Source organism: Zalophus californianus, chromosome 12, assembly GCF_009762305.2.
Source record: "Zalophus californianus isolate mZalCal1 chromosome 12, mZalCal1.pri.v2, whole genome shotgun sequence".
Classification (NCBI taxonomy): domain Eukaryota; kingdom Metazoa; phylum Chordata; class Mammalia; order Carnivora; family Otariidae; genus Zalophus; species Zalophus californianus.
The window spans coordinates 1,567,086-1,576,906 of record NC_045606.1 but is presented as its reverse complement, the minus strand read 5'-3'; positions in this window follow the sequence as shown (position 1 = coordinate 1,576,906).

Here is a 9,821-nt window from a genome sequence, read left to right as displayed (position 1 = left end):
TTCAGATCAAGAATAGATAATTTTTAGTATAAGCGTGTCCCACGCAATATTTGGGGCATACTTGCACTAATATTATTGTTGTGGTGGTTCTTGTCTGAAATTCAAATTTCACTGGGTGTCCTGTGTTCTCTCTGGGAACCCTGCCGCTCACGAGCAGGACAGTGCAAACACCCAGATCGGAAACTGCCATTTCATATGTGGGGTGTGTGTGTGTGGGGATGCATATATTAGTGTATGTGTGTATGTTTTTGTAGTGTGCATGCATGTGTGTCTGTGTGGTGCACCTGTGCCTGTGTTCGTGTGTGTGCGTGTGTGTGTGTGTCTGTGTGGTGTGCATGTGTGCATGTGTGTGTCTCTGTATGGTGTGCGTGCATGTGTGTATGTGTCTGTGTGGTGTGCATGTGTGTGCGTGTGTCTGTGTGGTGTGCATGTGTCTGTGTGTGTCTGTGTGGTGTGCATGTGTGCACGTATGTGTCTGTATGATGTGCGTGCGTGTGTCTGTGTGGTGTGCATTAGTGTGTGTGTCTGTGTGGTGTGCGTGTGTGCATGTCTGTGTGTCTGGTGTGAATAAGCATGTGTGCATGTGTGTGTGGTGTGCATTAGTGTATGTGTGTGTCTGTATGGTGTGCATTAGTGTGTGTGTCTGTGTGGTGTGCATGCATGTGTGTCTGGTGTGTGTGCATGCATGTGTGTGTGTTTGTGTATGTATGCATGTGTGTGTGTCTGTGTATGTATGTGTGTCTGTATGGTGTGCCTGCGTGCATGTGTGTGTGTGTCTGTGTGGTATGCATGTGTGTGCATGTGTCTGTGTGATGTGCATATGTGTGTGTGTCTGTATGGTGTGCATGTGTGCATGTGTGTGTGTCTGTATGGTGTGCGTGCATGCATGTGTGTGTGTGTCTGTGTGGTGTGCATGTGTGTGCATGTGTCCGTGTGATGTGCATGTGTGTGTGTGTATGGTGTGCGTGCGTGCATGTGTGTGTGTGTGTCTGGTGTGAATAAGCATGTGTGCATACGTGTGTGTGTACACTCTCACATATATGGTGTTCTGGGGTGCACGGGGCAGTGTGAGGTGCAGCAAACAGAAAGAAGACAGCCGTGTGGGTGCCGAGGTCCCTCAGAGGTACCACTTCCCATTGGCTGGGACACAGAACAGGGCCCAGAGATTCTGGGACCGGGGCAGGGTGCTGAGGACAAAAGTGTGAGCTAGGGGATACTGAGTCCACTCTCCAGGCTCACAAGCACATATGCTGTTTGCGACGTGCCCTCGATATAAACATCTGTGTTTCCACGACAGCATGGATAATGTAGGGAATCTGATGAGTTTCCGTTTCTCCCTCCAGAGGAGGCTGGGGGCCACGTGGCTAGGGGACTGTCCTTCTCTGGCAGCAGACCCTGTTTTACTGGAGATTTTGCGGGCCACCTGAACCCTAGGCAGCTCATGGTCCATGATGGTGTAGCACGAATCTCATGATCCAGTCTTTGTCTGTGCACTTGGTGAAAGGTAAGATGCTCAGTGTTCGGTGCCATAAGGTGGTGTTTGGTGCTGGGTTCCCGCTCTGCACGTCCAGGCTGGGCACACCTGGTTTATGGGGTTGTCATGAGGATGAAGTCACGTAACACTTAGATCGGGACCAAGGCCTGATGCACAGGGCAGCTTTTTTTTGAAGGCACTGTGCCGTCCACTGGGCAGGACCCAGGCTGCTTTCCTGGCCAGGCCAGAGCTGGGGGAGACCATTGCTGCCTTGTGTTCCCCTCTGACGGGTACTCCGTGCCCTCTACCTTTCTGTGGTCCTCAGAGCGCTCCCAGAGCACACCAGCGAATTCGATGACGTGGGGCCCCAGGCCCTGCAGGTTAATTCTAGTCCAAGGCAAGAAACACGCGTCTAGAAAACTCTCTGGTTTGGGAACAGAAGCTACTCCCTTGATGGGAAGATGGAGTTGACGCTCCCACCCTTGATCCGCACGCGCATGGACGCCCCCGCCACAAGCCCACCTGTTCTCCACCTGCCACGGCACGGGGCCCCTGAACCACTACGGCAGACCCAAGGCAACCAATCTCAGAGAGGTGGCTGGGGGCAGAGGGAGCCCGGGCTCTCCCTGGGATGAGGTCAAGTGCAGGGACCGGCACGCTCTCAGCAGGACCTATCCACGGAGACAGCCGTGCGTACCTGCCCACGCTCTGCATGGGGAATCCGCGCGCCCCGGAGAGACACTAGGATGGACCCGGGCTTCAGCAGCGGCCGCGGACAGACAAACGATCGCTTGTAAACATTCTCCTTGCACACTTTGTAGCCAACACAAGTCATATGTTGTAAATGCTTTAGAGAGACCCATCTAAGCAGTTGCAACAGAAGCCATGTTAACTAGACAAACACAAAACCCGAGTTTATTATGGTTTACAGAAAGAACTCTTAAAAACAATTACATTTATCACACTTGGTTATTCTTAGGCCAATCCCACCAAGCCGGTATTCAGATGGTCCATTTAAAGTCATCTGTTTACAGCTGTGATGTGTGCCGTGCGTGGTCTCCGGTGCCTGGACGAGGGGTGGGGAAGAGGGGGAGAGGGTGTCCGGGGTGGGGGGGCTTTCCAGAATGGCGCCAGGACCCTGCGCTCTGTCCTCCGAGAGGCACGAACACGGCTGAGCTGCCCGGGGAGCATCGGGTCCTTCCTGTCTTAGTTCAGGGCAAGGTAACACCAGGTGGACCCTGACTGGTCTCAGCCTCCGGAGGGCGACAGAATCCTCCGGCGAGATGCTCGGGCCCAGCCTGGACAAGGGATTCCGATTCCCAGGCAGGGCCAGTGACCCCCAGATGCGAAGAGAGGCCTGGAGCAGACCCTCCCCCGGGCGACACGCCCACCCGTTCCCGGGAGAAGCTGAGTCAGGCCTCGGGACCTTGGCTGCCTCAGGGTCAGCCTCCCTCCCTTCTAGTCGGGTGCAAGGCCATGGTCTGTTTCCGGGATCATTCTGCACACGTGTGAAAATCGCTCTGGAACCTGCTATAAAACGAACGCTCTTGTCGAAGGCCACTTGTGGTAAGTTTTCCTTAGGATGAAATACTAGATGTGATTTCCTCTTAGGGAATCTCTGCCGTTCCTTTTGTCGGATGGTGGCAGGGGATGGCCGGGTGGCAGGGACAGCCCACAGCTCTCCCCAGCCCCCTGGTTAGGAAGACCACGGTCAAGCTTCCTCCCCAAGGAAGGGTTGCATCTCCCCTTGCCTTTGGGGGAAAGCCTCGAGGTCACCATGCGATTTGTCCAAAATACCCCAAGTAGCGTACGTGGGCAGGATGAATGGTGGCTTGTTCGTCCCCAGAGGTACTCAGACAATTCAGCGAGCTTCTGCTTTTCTGTCCCGTGTGCATCCCCATCACTTCATTACACGAACCACGCATGCTACGAGTCTCACAGCGATTGTTCCAAATGCATCTTCTTCTGATAACACGCTTCACCAGCAGCTCTGGGGGCTGGTAATTACGGTACTTAATTATTTGTAAACGACATATGGTGAGTAGCTGACTCAGGATCTGCTCCGTTTCTTCTTTCTTTCAGGAGAAAAATGCACATGGTTTACACTGATTTTCACCAGCCAGCGCCGTGTGGTCTGGGGACACGGGGACTCTGGTGGAGAGATGTGTGTGCAGGTATGCGGAAAGCCTATGGGGGATTGGAGGGGGGCAGGAAAGGCACGCGTCTTGCTTATTGGCCACTTTGGGGCATGTTTCCTTTCCCTGTGTGCCTTGCTGGGTGCAGCTCTGTGCCCCCGAGGGTCGAGTTGTGTGCATACTAATCGCTGAGTTATTGAGACTTTACTTTGAGAAAGCCTCTTTCAGATTTTGTTTCTGTAGCTAGTCTCCCAGTAATTCGCCAGAGTGCAAAGAACATGAATTTTGGAACGATTAGGGTGAGACCCAGCTCGGTCAGTGCACAGCTGACCTCAGGCAATGACTTCCCACCTTGATTTCAGTTTCTCGTTCCCGCAGCAATGAGATAACATGCCCTGTGTGCTGCCTGCCACGCCCTCCATCCCTTTCTTCTTCCCCTCCAGGGGACAAGCAGGGCCACCTGCTTGACAGGGACGAGGCATGGGCCCCTCTTCAGGTGGAACTTCCAGAAGGAAATCCGTGTTCTCTCTTTGGTTTGTGCTGTGAGTGGTGTGCAGGCTCCCCCGTCCTCTCTGGGCTTAGCCATAGTGATGACCCACCTTCCAGCCCCAGTTCCCTGGGGACCCTGCACTCTCCCCGCCCCATGTCTGCTGGGGACCCCGAGGTGGCCTGCATGCCGTGGTCATCCAGAAGTGGTTGGCTGCCCATTCTAGTTTTTCACCCCCTGCCTGTAGACACCATGCATTCCATGGCACAGTGCTGACTCTGTGTGCCTCAGTCATCATAGTCTTCTGTGGGGGGAAGGTGCAGGATTGTCCTGGGAGGGACCACACTGCTGAGCTGAATCCCTAGGCTCGTTGTCTCTTGCACTGACCATCTGGACACACAGGAGTACCAGGGACACGTTAGTGATAAAATCGCGCTCGGTTGCTCTCGCTACACCGGGCAGACGATGCGAGCCTCAGAGCCAGGGGACTTGGCTGGAATTCCCCCCACCCCCACCAGTTCACAAGCTGCTTGCTTTGGGGGAAGATGAGTACCTCTCTTGGCATCAGTTCCTGCATCTGTGCGATGGGGGAACGCAGCACAGTATGTGTGGGGTTCCCGCGAGCAGGGGCAGCCCCGTGGTGGACACTCAGACATTGCAGGTGGTCACTCAGCGCTGAGGACTCTTCGATGGGGTGAAGTTGGCTTTGGGTTGACAGTGTAACCTTGGCTGCTAAAACCCCAAACCCACCCCCTGTGTTTGCAACCTTGTTGCTCCTAAAATAAAAGGTCGGTTCTCAGTGATTGCTTTCTAAGCTCTGCATTATAAGGTCAGATCACTAATGTGACAGAAAATCTGGATTATTATCTAAGGTCTTTCAAGAGCTTTGGAGCAAACTTGCAAAGTTGCTTTTTCTTTCTTGGAGAACATTTCTCAGACAGTAGGTTGGAAGGTGGAGGCGTGGAGACAGGTAGATCACAAGATATTCCTTGATATTGTTCTTCAAAGGATTTAAAAAAAAAACCTTTTTTTGATGAAAAACTTCTAGTCAAAGTAGTGATATAACAAATCCCCATCTGCTCACCCTGTATGGTCAGAAACCATCAATAATTTGCCATATTTTATGGATTCCTCTTCTCCCCTTTCTAACTGGAGTATAACTCAGTTTTGCGTACAGAACTTCAATGTGCATTTGTAAACCCACAAAACATTCACCATTCCTCACACATTTCACATAATTTCTTAATGTCGTCACACGAACCGTCTATACTCCTGTGTCTCCGAGTCTGTCTGTTTACAATCAGGTAGTTCGAGTCAAAATCCCTCCCTGCTTCCTCCGCATCTGGCCATGAGCTTTGGCAGAATCCCTCCCAGCTGCTGTGGGAGGGTCTGCGTTCCTGCCTGGCCACCAGCGTGCTGGGGTGTCACTGTCCCTCGCCCCTTTATTTTCCCTTCCCTGACGCCGGATCATTCCCTGGAGCAGTGATTTCTGTTGGGCTGCAAAGTGGTGATTCTCTAATTGGGTATTGTTGAGAATTCGGTCTTGCTCTAGTGAGGAAGCCCCCTCATCCCGAGAGAGCTGAGGACGTCCTTCGCCACAGGGGACACCGGTCTGCTGGGGACGTCCTGGGCAGACCAGGGGGACATGGCTGATAGCGTCCGACATGCTGACTAGTAGTTTTTCTTTTTCCCTTCTTTTAAACAAGTATTATTAAGGAATGCCATCTTCTGAAAATGTCCCATAGGCTTTAAAAACTTTTATGTTACCTGAGAATGAATCTTAATAACTATCTGTTGGGTCTACTTTATTGATTATGTTTTTTTAAAGATTTTTATTTATTTATTGAGAGAGAGAGAGAATGGTAGAGAGAGAGCATGAGAAGGAGGAAGGTCAGAGGGAGAAGCAGACTCCCCGCTGAGCAGGGAGCCCGATGCGGGGCTCGATCCCGGGACTCCAGGATCATGACCCGAGCCGAAGGCAGTCGCTTAACCAACTGAGCCACCCAGGCGCCCTATTGATTATGTTTTTATGTCTTTTCTCTATCACCATCAAAACGTATTTTCTTTATCCATTTCCTCTCTCTGGGGCTGTGAGGATTGTGTGAAAATCTATTACCAGCGTGCGTGTGTGTGTGTGTGTGTGTGTGTGTGTGTATCCCTGCGTGCGTCACCTGAGAGCCGTATGCTTGCTGTTTATCAGGTGGGCTGGAGACAGTCCTGGGGGGGACCTCAGGGGGTCGCCTTAATCACTTACATCTTCACTGTGAATTATTCTTTTCAGAAGGACTAGCTTTAGTCACTCTTCCTCTGCTCTGAACTTTTCACGCGGCAATAATTACGGACTCACAGGAGGCTGCAAAGATCGTACAGAGACCCCACATACCCTGCAAAGACGCCCCCCCACAGTCATTGCAGCACGGAGATGGCACAGGAATCCCACATTGTGTGGGGGTGTGCACGGTCCTAGGTCAGCGCATCACAGTGTAGATTCACACAACCAGCAGGACAATGAGGCATGCACCTCTCCCGTCACTGCAGGGATCTGCCACCTGCCATGCCCGTGGAGTCACCCCCACCATGGCCGTCCCTCACCCCCGGCCACCACGGAGCCCCACCCCTCTGATTGTGCACAGCGTGGGTGTGTGGTCTTTCGGGATGCGCTTCTTGCATTCCCCATAACGCCCCGGAGGCAACGCCCCGGGAGATCTGTACAAATTGTTGTGTTCACTTCTCTGTCTCGCTGAGGGAGTCGAGAATTTGTATCCATGCAGCTTGTTTACCTATTCAGCTCTTGAGAAACACTTTACATTTTTCCAGTCCCAGTTGTTACAAATAAGGCCATAATTAACAATCACAGGCAGGTTTTTACCAGGCCTTTTCTCTTCTCTGGGTTAAAGGCCCAGGAGCACTCCTGCTGTGTTACCTTTCAAGGGTGCATGTAGCTGTGTATGAAAATGCCAGACTCTTCCCCAGGATGGCCACGTCTCCTCCCAGAGAGGCAGAGACCCAGTTTCTACGCATCTTGCTACCTTCGGGTAGTGCTGGCATTTTTAATTTATCTGTTCTAACAGCTGACTACTGGTTTCCCAGGGTGATCTTAGCTGCTTTTCCCCCCGGGGAAGCTCCTGACCTCGAATATCTTCTCCTGAGCTTATTTAATCCTAATTCCTGTATTCGGCAGGTTTTCTGATCACATTGTTTGCTTTTTTTACTGCTGAGATTTGTGCTTCTTTATGTATTCGAGGTGAGAGGGGCCAAGTATTTTCTCCTTGTCTAGAGCTTGTCTTGTTTTTAAAAAAGTAAACTTCGGTTTTAAGAAGAGCTGTAGATCTGCAGGTAAGTCATGAAGACAGAGTTTAAAGTTGCTACGCACCCACCCTGCTTTCCCTGTTGTTAACTTCCGTTAGAACGGCACATTTGCCACGATTAACACACTGATGTTGACACATTTTTATGAAGTAAAGTCTATACTCTATTCAGCTTTCCTTAGGTTTTTATCAAGTGTCCTTTTTCTATTGCAGGATTCTTTCTGTGACCCTCAGGCTCCTCTTGGCTGTGACAATTCTGACCTTCCTATTTTTAATGACCTTGACAGTTTTGAGGGGTGCTGCCCCGGCGTTTTGTGGAATGTTTTTCTGTGGGGATTTGCCCTATTTTTAATTTTTTTAATTTAAAAAAAAATTTTTAAGATTTTATTTATTTATTTGACAGAGAGACACAGCGAGGGCAGGAACACAAGCAGGGGGAGTGGGAGAAGGAGAAGCAGACTCCCCGCCAAGCAGGGAGCCCGATGCGGGACTTGATCCCAGGACCCCGGGATCATGACCTGAGCCTAAGGCAGACGTTTAATGACTGAGCCACCCAGGTGTCCCATGGGTTTGTCCTATTTTTTTTATCATGGTTAGACTGGGGCTATGGGTCTTTGGAAGGAAGGCATGGAGGTCACATGCTGTTTCTATTACATCATCTCAAGGGAAGTTCAATGCCACTGGGACTCTGACTGAGCCCTGGGTTAGGGCACAGTCTTCCACAAGACCCTCAGTGCAGTCACCATCTCAGGCTCAGGAGTCCCCAGGTCACCCTCCCTTCTGACCAGATGGTTATAATTTGAGGATTCGCACTAACTCCTCTAGTTGCAGAATTTCCTAGAATGATGCACAAACACAGAAAAGTTTTGTGGTACATTACTGTAACAGTTTTGTTACAAAGGCATCAATCCAAGACCAGTGGAAAGAAGAGACATAAACGTCGCCCTCTTGCAGCGTCCCACACGGGCAGCTTCCATGTCCTTAGGACACATCCCCGTCCGGGCACGCTGACAAGTTCACCAGCCGGGAAGCCCACCTGAGCCAGGGGTCCGGGGCTTCTGCGGAGGTTTCATGACAAAGGCACGACTGATTGAATCATTAGCCCCGAGACTGAACTCCATCCCCACCTCCTCCTCTTCCTGTAGGTTGGGGTGACATCCCACGGACCAAAGCTCCGACCCTCCAGTCACACAGTTGGGGTTTCTAACATGAGCAGCCCCCATCCCCTGAAATTTTCTAGGAGCTCACTGTGAGTCACTTCACTAGCATTAACTCAGGTGTGGCCCCAGAAGCCCACCATGAATAACAAGACACTTTGTGTCACTTGGGAAATCCAAGGGTTGGGAGGACCCCTTCTAGGGCCCATGGGCAAGGACCAGCCAGACTATTACACATCAGCGCATGGGGACAGGGCTCATCCCTGTGGATGTTGACAGTGATCACCTGGCTCAGGTGTGTGTCAGGTCTCCCCTCTTGGGAGTCACTTCCTTTTCCCCTTTCCTACATGCTGTCTTTGGAGGAAGTCACCGTGGGCAGCTGGGGGAGAGGGACAGTCCGACAACCTATAGAGCATCCACAGAAATTATCTGCAACTCTTCCACATGGGACATTCATCTCTTCTAAATTTATTTATTTATTCAATCATGTATTTATATCCGTATGAACTCATGGATATTTATTTTATACTTCGGGTTATCATCCAAAACCACTTGATTTATATTTTGTGGTCAAATTGTTTCAGTCTTGGCCATCGGGAGCTCCTTCTGTTGGCTCCTGTGTCTGTTTGACAATCCCCTTATCAGTGTGTGTGTGTGTGTGTGTGTGTGTGTGTGTACTTCCTTTTCTAGAAACACGAGATGCTCCAGGCTCATCTTGTACATGTCCTGTCCTGACTGAGGATTGGCCACTCTTCCAAGGAACTCTGATGCCTCTTTTTCTAAAGAGTGGGATTAGAAACCGAGCCCCTGGTGTCCAGAGTGCTCGCTGCTGCTGGGGTGTCCGTGACGCTGGACCCTCTTGGCTGATGGAGCGAGGAAGCATGGTGTGTGTGCGAACTCGTGTGTCCACGTCTGCGTCTAAATGTTCCTGTGCGTGGCCTCCTGTGTCTGTATTGGGCTAAACATGAGTTCACAGTGACGTTTCCAACTCTGATCCATCAGCCCGGAGATCTTTCTAGCCTCTTCCCCCCGCAAACCCTGGGAACCACTGATCGCTCTCCGTGGCTCCTCACAGACTGTCTTAGTGTGGGAATGAGATGGTACGTAGACCTTCAGACTGGCTCTTCTCAAGTAGTGGAGTAAGAAGTCCATCCGTGGTTTGTCTTGGCTTGAGAGCTTGCTGTGTTTTGTTTGGTTTGGTTTGGTTTTCCATCCCAGTGACAGTGCATGGCACACAGGACACGATGTCTTTACTCGTCA